This window comes from Littorina saxatilis, linkage group LG2 (assembly GCF_037325665.1).
Source record: "Littorina saxatilis isolate snail1 linkage group LG2, US_GU_Lsax_2.0, whole genome shotgun sequence".
In the NCBI taxonomy this organism is placed as follows: domain Eukaryota; kingdom Metazoa; phylum Mollusca; class Gastropoda; order Littorinimorpha; family Littorinidae; genus Littorina; species Littorina saxatilis.
Genome location: NC_090246.1, coordinates 2828463 through 2839374, shown reverse-complemented (window position 1 = coordinate 2839374; position 10912 = coordinate 2828463).

The following is a 10912-nucleotide window of genomic DNA, read 5'->3' as shown; positions in this document are numbered from 1 at the left end:
AAATTTTTACTCCACGAAAAATTTACTCCGGAGTAAATATTTCGTACGAAATTCTTACTCCGAGTACACTTTTCGTACGAGAAAAGAACTCTCCAAGGCACGAAAAAATTACTCCCTCCACGAAATTTTTACTCCCCATTTTGTTTACTTTCAGTAAAAATCTCGTACGCAAAAATGGGATGCGGGCGAAGGGATAATGCCAATAAGTGATCTCGCGCACACGAATGTCGCGCTACCCTCCTTCCACCCCTTCCACCACCAAGACTAACAGGGGACAAGGGAATACAAATTTCGTACACCTGGCATGTGAAGTTAAATTGCTCGTGTTGGGGTGAAGTAATTTATTCGTTATTTATTCGTCAGGGGAGTAACATTTTTGTACGAAATGTTTACTCGGAACTCACCTGTCTTGGGGAGTAATTTTCTCGTGCAATGGGGGAGTGCTTTTTTCGTAAAGGGAGTAACTTTTTTGTACGAAATGTTTACTCCGGAGTAAAAATCTCGTGGGAGTAATTTTCTCGTGTTACACCGGCACATACAAAAAATGCTTCCTGTGCAGAGTGAGAATTTTGTGATTTGTTTCCGCACATATAAATTGACACTACAACACAGTCACTTGCGAAATTAATACGTACAACTATCCTCACTATGAGCAGAAAACAGCCAGACTTTTTGATTTTTGGCATGTGCCTTATGTTGAAGGGTGACAGGGCCGGACCCAGGGGGGGGTTCCAGGGGTTCCGGAACCCCACCCCTGGAAAAAGCATGTACCTTGCTTTGAGTGTTGTTTTTTTTACTAGTTTTAGCACCAAAACAATGCTGCTCTTAACCCTCAAAACAAGGCCCAGAATGCACCAGATTGCACAGATTTTAACTGTTTTTCACAAATTTTCCGGGGGAGCATGCCCCCGGACCCCCATAGTTCGCGCGCCTGCTTTGCAGGCGCGCGCTTGTGGCTTCGCCACTTCGCTGATTTGCCCCCCCCCCCAAAAAAGGAGGAACCCCCCCCCCTTACAACTCATTTGGTCCGGCCCTGTTGTTATTCCGCGTAAAACCGGGTCTGTACAGGTCTATGGTTGGTGTAAATGATCATCCTTGAGTCGAGTTTGAAGGAAGCAGCTACCAGAACTTCATCTTCTTCTTTGTTTGTGGGACCTGATTCCCGCCTGCACTTGATTGTGTGTGTGTGTGTGTGTGTCAGTCCCCGGTGTGTGTGTGTGTGTGTGTGTCCCAGGTGTGTGTGCAGGTGTGTGTGCAGGTGTGTGTGTGTGTGTGTGTGAGTGTGTGTGTGTGTGTCGGTGTGTGTGGCCCCGGTGTGTGTGTAGGTGTGTGTGTGTGTGTGTGTGTGTGTGTGTGTGTGTATGTGAGTGTGTGTGTGTGAGTATTGGTGTGTGTGTGTGTGTGTGTGTGTGTGCCGAACTCACAGAATGAAACTGAACGCAACGCAACGCAGCAAGACCGTATACTCGTAGCATCGTCACTCCACCGCCCGTGGCAAAGGCAGTGCCCGTGGAATTGACAAGAAGAGCGGGGTATTCGTTGCGCTGAGAAGGATAGCACGCTTTTCTGTACCTCTCTTCGTTTTAACTTTCTGAGCGTGTTTTTAATACAAACATATCATATCTATATATTTTTGGAATCAGGAACCGACAAGGAATAAGATGAAAGTGTTTTTGAATTGATTTCGAAAAAAAAATTTTGATAATAATTTTTATATATTTAATTTTCAGAGCTTGTTTTTAATCCGAATATAACATATTTATATGTTTTTGGAATCAGCAAATGATGGAGAATAAGATAAACGTAAATTTGGATCGTTTTATATATTTTTTTTTTTTTTTACAATTTTCAGATTTTTAATGACCAAAGTCATTGATTAATTTTTAAGCCACCAAGCTGAAATGCAATACCGAAGTCCGGGCTTCGTCGAAGATTACTTGACCAAAATTTCAACCAATTTGGTTGAAAAATGAGGGCGTGACAGTGCCGCCTCAACTTTCACGAAAAGCCGGATATGACGTCATCAAAGACATTTATCAAAAAAAATGAAAAAAACGTTCGGGGATTTCATACCCAGGAACTCTCATGTCAAATTTCATAAAGATCGGTCCAGTAGTTTAGTCTGAATCGCTCTACACACACACACACACACACACGCACACACGCACGCACACACGCACATACACCACGACCCTCGTTTCGATTCCCCCTCGATGTTAAAATATTTAGTCAAAACTTGACTAAATATAAAAAGCATGATTATTACAACAAGACAAAAACACCAGTCACGACCTCTTAAGTGAAATCTTTCTCTGGAATCACAACCTGTTCAGAAAGTAACGGAACATCGTGTTTTGGTGTGATAGTCGATCAAGAATTAAAATGGCAATCTCATGTACATTATATTTGTCAAAAAGTATCCAAGAATTTGTTTCTGCTATCAAAGTTAAAGCAATATGTCGATATCGCAACACTAAAACTATTTTATCATGCCCACATCTTATCCCATATTAATTACGCATCAACTCTTTGGGGTGGCGTCTCTGATATTCACATAAAAAAGTAACTCTCTACATCGTCCGGCAGCTGAAATCGTGTTAAATGGTCCACAATTAACAGCTGATTTGAAGTTAAAGAATCTAAACTACCTGCCGCTAGTCAAACAGTTACAGTTTAATAAGACTGTAATGATGTATAAAGTATAGGCTTATCAGGGCCTATTTCACCGAGTCACCGAAAGGTACGGGTCTATCAATTTTCTACCACCAATACCTAGGATTGATTTGTTCAAAACTAGTCAAGCCTTCTCTATGGTGTGGAACTCCATTCCGTCTGTAATAAGATCATTAACCTCACTAAAGAGTTTTAAACAAGTTCTGCATAATCATTATAATTTTATGTCTACCTAGATGGCTATATCTAGTCTTAACATGTGCAAGTAGCTGTCAACAATTGGCAAAGCTTTATGAATTACAAAAATATGTTCTTTATTACATGTATTAGGTGGAATTTATGTTGCGATTTTCCATCAACATCATCATCATCATCATCATCATCATCATCATCATCATCATCATCATCATCATCATCATCATCACCATCACCATTATCATCATCAAATCATCATCATCATCATCATCATCATCATCATCATCATCTTCATCATCATCATCATCATCTTCATCATCATCATTTACACCATATAATCATTGTAAGCATTAGTGTAAACGTTGGTATTGTGTGAATTTTACCGTCGATCACTTTACATGTGTAACCTCAATTAACATGTTGCATGTTTCGCTTTTGATTTGTATGTTGCTTACTTTGTCATTTTGTGCTTACTTGTCGATTGTTTGCTGGGTCGTTCGTTTAATTTGTTTATTTGTCATGTTGCTTTCCTTGTTTATCATTTATTAGACATTTGTATTAGAAGTAAGGACCAGTTGTAAGAAAAGGCGTCGCCTTAAACCTCTATCTTTGAAAAATAAAGTTCCATCATCATCATCATCTCTCTCTCTCTCTCTCTCCGTCACTCTTTCTCTCTCTCTTTGTGTCTGTCCGTCCGTCCGGCGGCGTCTGTCCTCCCGGTTGTCTGTTTTGTTTTCGTCTGACTGTCTTTCTGCTTGCCTGTCTGTCTCGTTCTCTCCCCCCCCCCCCCCCTCTCTCTCTCTCTTTCTCCCCCCCTCTCTCTCTCTCTTCTCGCTTGTTTGTGTGTGTGTGTGTGTGTGTGTGTGTGTGAATTACACCGCTAGCTAACACCTCAACCGCGTTTCCTCACATGACACGCAGCGATCTGAGTTAAAAGCATCCAAAACTTAGGCTACCTACCCGCAGGCATTTCCTCATCCTACCATGTGATCCAGCCAGTTTCATTGCACCTCAAAGTTATTCGTTTCAAATTCTTGATGCTCCTTTTCCTGTTTCATTTGCTGGTAAGATTTTGTCTTCCGTGCAAACTAAACGTGGTGCCACAAGATCGTTACTGACTGCGGGCGAGAGTGAAGGACGGAGAAGGGGGGGGGGGGGGGGGGGTAAGGAAATATCAATGTTTGATGGATGTCAGTGTCAAGACGAACAGTCTTGTATAAGGCTTAATCTGTTGCTTGGTCATTTGTTAATTCTTGCATCATTTGTGGTGATTGTAACAAACAACTAGCCGTGCGGGCGCGCCCTACATATTCAAGCAGACAGATAGACACGGCACGCACTCACGCACGCACGCACGCACGCACGCTCGCACTCACGCGGCACGCAGACAGACAGACGCACAAACGCACGCACTGACGCACGCGCACACACACACACACACACACACACACACGCATAAAAACAGTAACAAACACAAAATGAAACTTCAAGTACCTTAATTGCAGGCCTACAGTTAAAGTGCATTCGTCAGTTAAACGGCAGACCGACGGAACACAAAGCTTATCGTATGTATAATGATAGTACGTATATGTATTGACATGAAGTGTCTGCCAAGTCATGTGTGACGGCACTAAGAAAAAACTCCTTCCTGGTTTCGGGTAGTTACCCACTACTGGGGGTAGGTATGTAAGTATACACGTTGTAAATGGATACAGGTAAGATTGTCACCACTGCTTCAAACCTGAGTACCTTCAAGGTCTCTGCTGGTTATATTACAGTGCATCGTGACATTGCGGTGTATAGCTGCACCGCTTTAAGATTGTTACAGGACCACGTTATAGATAGTATTGATAGATATAGTGATCATTCTTCGTTAGGTGTGATCATTTGATTGATGATTTGTTTACATATCCACAATATATCTTAGAAATGCTATCAGTAGTGGTTTTTGTGAAACTGTCGATGCAGTTTACGTGAGTGTAACCAAGTGCACGAAACGCTCAAATTAGGTTTGGAGGCAGGGCAAAGCGAATGAGTCAAACATGAATTTGTGCTTAGTAAACAAACTTAGACCAACAAAACCTGCGTTGCTGATCACAAAGATTTCGCCAGTTTACATATTTTACGTGAGTGTAACCAATGCACAAAACACTCAAATTCGGTTTGGAGGCAAAGCGAATCGAGTCAGTCAAACAGGAGTTTGTGCTTAGTAAACAAACTTAGACTGACACGTTGCTGATCACAAAGATTTCGCCATGAAGAGCACAGCAGTGAGTCAACGCTATCTGACCTCATCAACGACAGCTCTCCAAATCTCATAATGTGTCCACCCAAGCTCATGTTACTGTCAGTCACTGATCTTTTATGAGGGAAAACAAGGGGAGCAACTCCGCGGAGCGGTTTGTGATTGTTTACTGGGGGAAAGGAAAGCCCTCAGTCACAGAGATACTGTTGATCGTAAGCCTATGAAAGGCATTGATAAGTTCTCTTGTTCTGGTTCTGTTGTTGGCGCGAGGTTGTTTACGCCTTTCTGTCGTTTGTGAATTTCATCATTTTCCTTTCATGAGAATTGTCAATAATAAACATGTGAGAGAGGGGAGTTTGTACATAATATGAATAAAATGTTTGTAAAATTAAAAAAAAAAACCAAAAAAAACCCCAACAACCATGTGACACTTTGAATAGGGAGGTGTCTCCTTGTTTCAAATGCAAGTGTCATTTTTTGACATATTGAACACTTTGGATTACCAGTGTTTATGTTTATTTTGCTAAATTGTCTTGTCAGTTACTACGTTAATTTCTGACGTTGAGATTATAAAGTATTATATTATTGCATTGCATTGCACTGCACTTCACTGCCCTGCATTTCATTTTATTTCATTGCACTGCATTGCATGGTATTGTATTGTATTTTATTGTATTGTATTGTACGGTATTGTACGGTATTGTACGGTATTGTATGCATTGTGGTGTGTTGTGTTGTGTTGTATTGTATGTGTTGTGTTGTATTGTGTTGTATTGTGTTGTATTGTATTGTATTGTTTTGCATTGTATTGTATTGTATTGTTTTCGCGGTTTTAAAACACAAAATGACTGACGCAAGTGTAATTTCTTGACATTTTAAATAAGGATGGGTTTCCCTGTTTTTAAACCAAAGATGTGTGTGTGCATATTTTAATCCACATTCTAAAACGTGGTTTTTTTCTCACCTTTGTCAAGACATATTAAACTTAAAGGGCAGCTGTCGGGTTGTCAAAATCACCAAGTAACTTTTAAGTAAAGTTTCAGTTACATGATAACTCATTCTAAGGAACAGATTTTGAGAGCCACAACCCGACAGCTGCCCTTTAAAATACAGTCAACCATGTCTATAACAAGCACACACAGAAACAACCAAAAGTGGTCATGACAGACCGGAGGTCGCTATGGAAAGAACAAATATACATTTATACAAAATGTTTCTCATGGACCCTTTGGTGTGGTCGCAATAGGAAGGTTTCCGCCAGTTATCTCGCTGAGGTTTTGGGTGCGTGCCCCTTGCGGGGGCAAAAAATATCGAGGTCACAAGCAGGGTCAAGGGGAAGGTCGGCTGGGCGGACAGGAGTATGACGGTTTACTAGTGCCAAAACCTAGTGTTACCCATTATCATGTGATAATTACTAATTAACGCTGTCAGTTACTGTTTTCATCTGTTAGTTACTCATTTTCACGGGAAAATTACTAATTTTTAGTTTCGACACTAGCAATCCGTCAGGAAGTGAGCCAAAACTAAAAATTAGTAATTAACAGGTGAAAGTTAGTAATTTTTCCGGAAAAATTAGTAATTTTCCGGGGAAAATTAGTAATTTTAGTAATTAACACGCGAACATGGTAATTATCAAGGGAAAATTACTAATTTTACCTTGATAATTACAATTATGAGGTTTTGGCACTGGTAAGCCGTCATACAGGAGACTACAATAGGAAGGTTTCCGCCAGTAATCTCTCTTTGAGGTTTTGGGTGCTTAGAGAGTACCGTACCCCTTGCGGGGGCAAAAAACATCGAGGTCACAATTAAGCAGGGTCAAGGGGAAGGTCGCTGGGCGGACAGGAGACTATTGGCAGGGGTCGTTATCGTACCGAGAAGGTGGTCGTTATCGAAAGGTGATCGCAGTGGGCTGCTGGTCGTTATCGAGAGGTGGTCGCCAGGGCAGGTTTGACTGTATTACAGATACAAAGTAACCCTCATGATCGTTCAGTGGTAAAACCACAGATGTTGCAAGAGGGTCTGTTCTATATAGGGGCCTAGGTGTGAAGGCGGCACGTGGCTTGTGGCTGTTAACCTGTTCATGCGGGGAGAACAGTGAGCTTTTATTGATGAGCAACAGTGAGACACGTGCGCACTCTGATAAAGATTATCTATCTTCGTTACCTTTCCCGGTAAAAAAAAACAAAAAACAAGTAGTGGGTTAAATTGTTAGTTCAGTTGTCGTTGCTGTTGTTATTGGCTGTCGTGTCTGTCTCTCAGTTTTTATTGTGCGCACAGACACAGGCGGAGACACAAAAACAGACATACGCAGAAACAAACAAGCACGAACAGACAGACCCAAACACACAGACAGACAGACAGACAGACAGACAGACAGACAGACAGACAGACAACCACACACACACACACACGTCGGCCTGTCTTTCTGTCTTTCTGTCTCTCTGTCACGTCTGTCTGTCTGTCATGTCTGTCTGGCTGTCTGGCTAGCTTGTTTTCACGTTTGTCTGTCTGTCTGTCTGTCTGTCAGTTTGTTTGCCAGTCTGGCTGGCTGGCTGGCTGGCTGGCTGGCTGGATGTCACGTTTGTCTGTCTGTCTGTCTGTGTGAAAGATACTCTTTCAGCAGAATAGCAGATTCACCCTGCAGCTAAACGATCAACTGATACTGATAAACTGCACTGTGACCACGTGCCGCAAAACGTGACACAACGCTCACGTCTTCCTGAACAACATCTGCCACAATGTACCCCCTCGGCCTTCCCCAGCCTGATTCACACGTTCCCTGGTCCCTCCCCCCCCCCCCCCCCCCCCGCAGCGGACGAACCTACGGTCACGTAGGCTTGCAGAATAATCGAGAGACAATGATGCAATTGGCCCACCAGTGACAAACAGACAGATGGGGGCCGTCATGTTCTGACACGTACATTGAGGCAGAGATTACAGATACCTTATTAAGTAAAGGACATTAATTTTTAGGACTTTGATGAACTACATGTCTACTGTGATAGACGTAAACGAAACTAGTTTTTAGCTTGGCTACTGCCACGTAAACCGACAAAGGAACACACTTGCGTCGGTCCCGGATAGCCATATATATGAAGGGTGTAGGGACGGTGCAAGTAACAATAGCTAACAAACGATAAGATTATATGAACACATACAGAAAACCGAACATCCTGACTCTATACCTATGCAAATTGAGCATTTCGTATGAAATAATTTCACAGATGTTCATTATAGTGTCCTTTCAGAAATTAATTCTTTAACACAAATCTGCGTAGAAAGCACTCACCTATTGATTTTTTAAGTGGGGGGGGGGGGGGGGGGTGGTGGGTTATCTCATGGCCAGGTCTGACGCCGTTAGTCGAATTGTGTCAGTGAACGGAGAGCTAGGGCTGTTTGTTTTATGAGAGAATGTTTGCCAAGAAATCGTTACATTCCAGAGACATGACACCGATTGGGGAACCAACTACAAAGCAAACAGATGGGGGAAAGTCAAATGTCAGCACGTACATTACATTTAGAAGAATATTAATTGCCAACAAAACGTAATATATTCCATAGATAATGACAAGTTGGGCGAACAATTACTAATCCGAAACAGATGGGAGTTTCGTTAGAATAACATTCAGGGGCGGACGAGGGGGGGTTTCTGGGGTTTCCGGAAACCCCCCCCCAGCCAAAAAATAAAAATATTTTTGTGTGTTTTTTTGGGTTGAGTTTCAATTTTGTGGGTATTAATCAGTGACAAAATCTGCTGCCTGGAACTGGTAATGATCATCCTCAGAATGCACCAGCTTGCACCATTTTGCATCCTTTTTTTCAAAATTTTCCGGGGGGCATGCCCCCGGACCCCCCTAGCAAGCTAGGCGCTTCGCGCCGTCGGCTCGGCGCTTCGCGCCTTCACACCCATATCTTCACAATATACTTTTGGAAACCCCCCCCATAAAATGAACTGATCCGCCCCTGACATTCGTCAAGTGACATGTCGGTCTCTGCAAACAGAAACAAGATTGAGCGTTAAACAGTAGAACTGCATAACAAGAACAAACCGTCGCTTTCATCAACCAGGAACCCAATATTTGTGTTTGCTGGCTTCCCCTTTGTGAGTCGACGCTTCCCAATCTGTAGACAGAGAAACTCAATAAAAACAAGCAACACTGTGTGTGTGTGTGTGTGTGTGTGTGTGTGTGTGTGTTTGTGTCTCTCTGTGTGCGGTATGCGTGCGTGCGTGCGTGTTTGTGTCTATCTGCCTGGGTTTATGGCAGTGTGTGTTTGCAAGACATACACTGTGTTTTTGCGCATCAACGTGTTTATCTCTGTATCTTCACATGATCTACACAGGTACCGCTGATAGGCAGCACTGATACACCTTTTCCACTTACTCATTTCTCATTCCGGTTCAGCATCAAACACCACAGCAGTATTTGTCACTGTCACGGCCTGGCCTTTTTGTGTCTTTGTGTTGTTTTTCACAACACAGGCGAGTAATAAACTGACCATATCTGTTCAAATCACAATCAGATCCTACGATAAATAAACAGTGACAGATGGAGTCGTACACCGGCTCTGATGTGGGATGGAGCACGTAGTGTAGTTCACACATAACAACTTAACAATGATTAGTGTGTGAGTGAGTGAGTGAGTGAGTGAGTGAGTGATTGTGTGTGTGTGTGTGTGTATGTGTCTGTCTGTCTGTCTGCCTGTCTGTCTGTCTGTCTGCGTGTCCGTGCCGGTTGCTGTGTTCGTGTGGGGTGAGAACCAAAAGGTCGAGGCACAAAAGGTCGAGGACATTTGGTCAAGAGTCAAAAGGTCGAGTGCGACAAAAGGTCGAGGGTGACAAAAGGTCAACAGCAAAACGTCTACGGGACAAAAGGTCGAGGATTAAAAAAGGTCGAGGATTACAAATTTCGATTTAATTTTCTGTGTCCATTCGTGATGAAAATTCTGCTTCGAGTGCCTATTGTGCGTATCACAGGGGTGATTTGTGAATATGATCACACACACACACAGGAGCTTGTATCAAATCGCCGGTCGATCATTATTTACAGTCCACTACTACGACATACTACTAGTACTGTAGTATATAGTACTAGTAGTATGTCGTAGTAGTGGACTGTAAATAATGATCGACCGGCGATTTGATACAAGCTCCTGTGGGTTGGTCCACAACGGACAGGCGAAGAAACAAGGGAGGCAACAAGCATAATTATTTTCAACATCCGTAAAATTCTGCAGTTGTGCCGCTTGATCTGATGTCCTCTGTGTATCAACCACGAGCAGACACAGGGTCAAAAGAATTAAAATGTCGGTATTGATGCATCAAGTGCCTGTAGAGTGAATGGTCGCTGCGCAAGACTAGGTCACACTTGTATCATGAAGATATGTATTTAGTGTATGTCATGTGTAAAAAAAAAAAAAAAAATTAAATTAAAAAAATTTACTCAAAGCAAATACAGAGGGCCCCAAAGGGTTTAAAACCGTGATCGTGATTGGCGTTTTTTGACCTTTCTGTGACCGTGATTGCCGAAATTTCCATTTCTGTGATCGTGATGGGACTTTGCCCGTGATCCGTGATGACAAAAAAATCAAGTCTCGTGATCGTGATCGTCATTTGTTTTCGTGATCGTGATGGGCATTATTGCAAAGCATTTTATTTTCAACGTACATTTTTTCACAGCTGTATTACACTCTATGATCCTCTAGTCTATTCGGTAAGGAGCCAACCCCGATTGAAGGGAAGCAACAACACATTCAGAAATATGATTTTGAGAGCGATTGCTTCCCTTTAAAAGAACC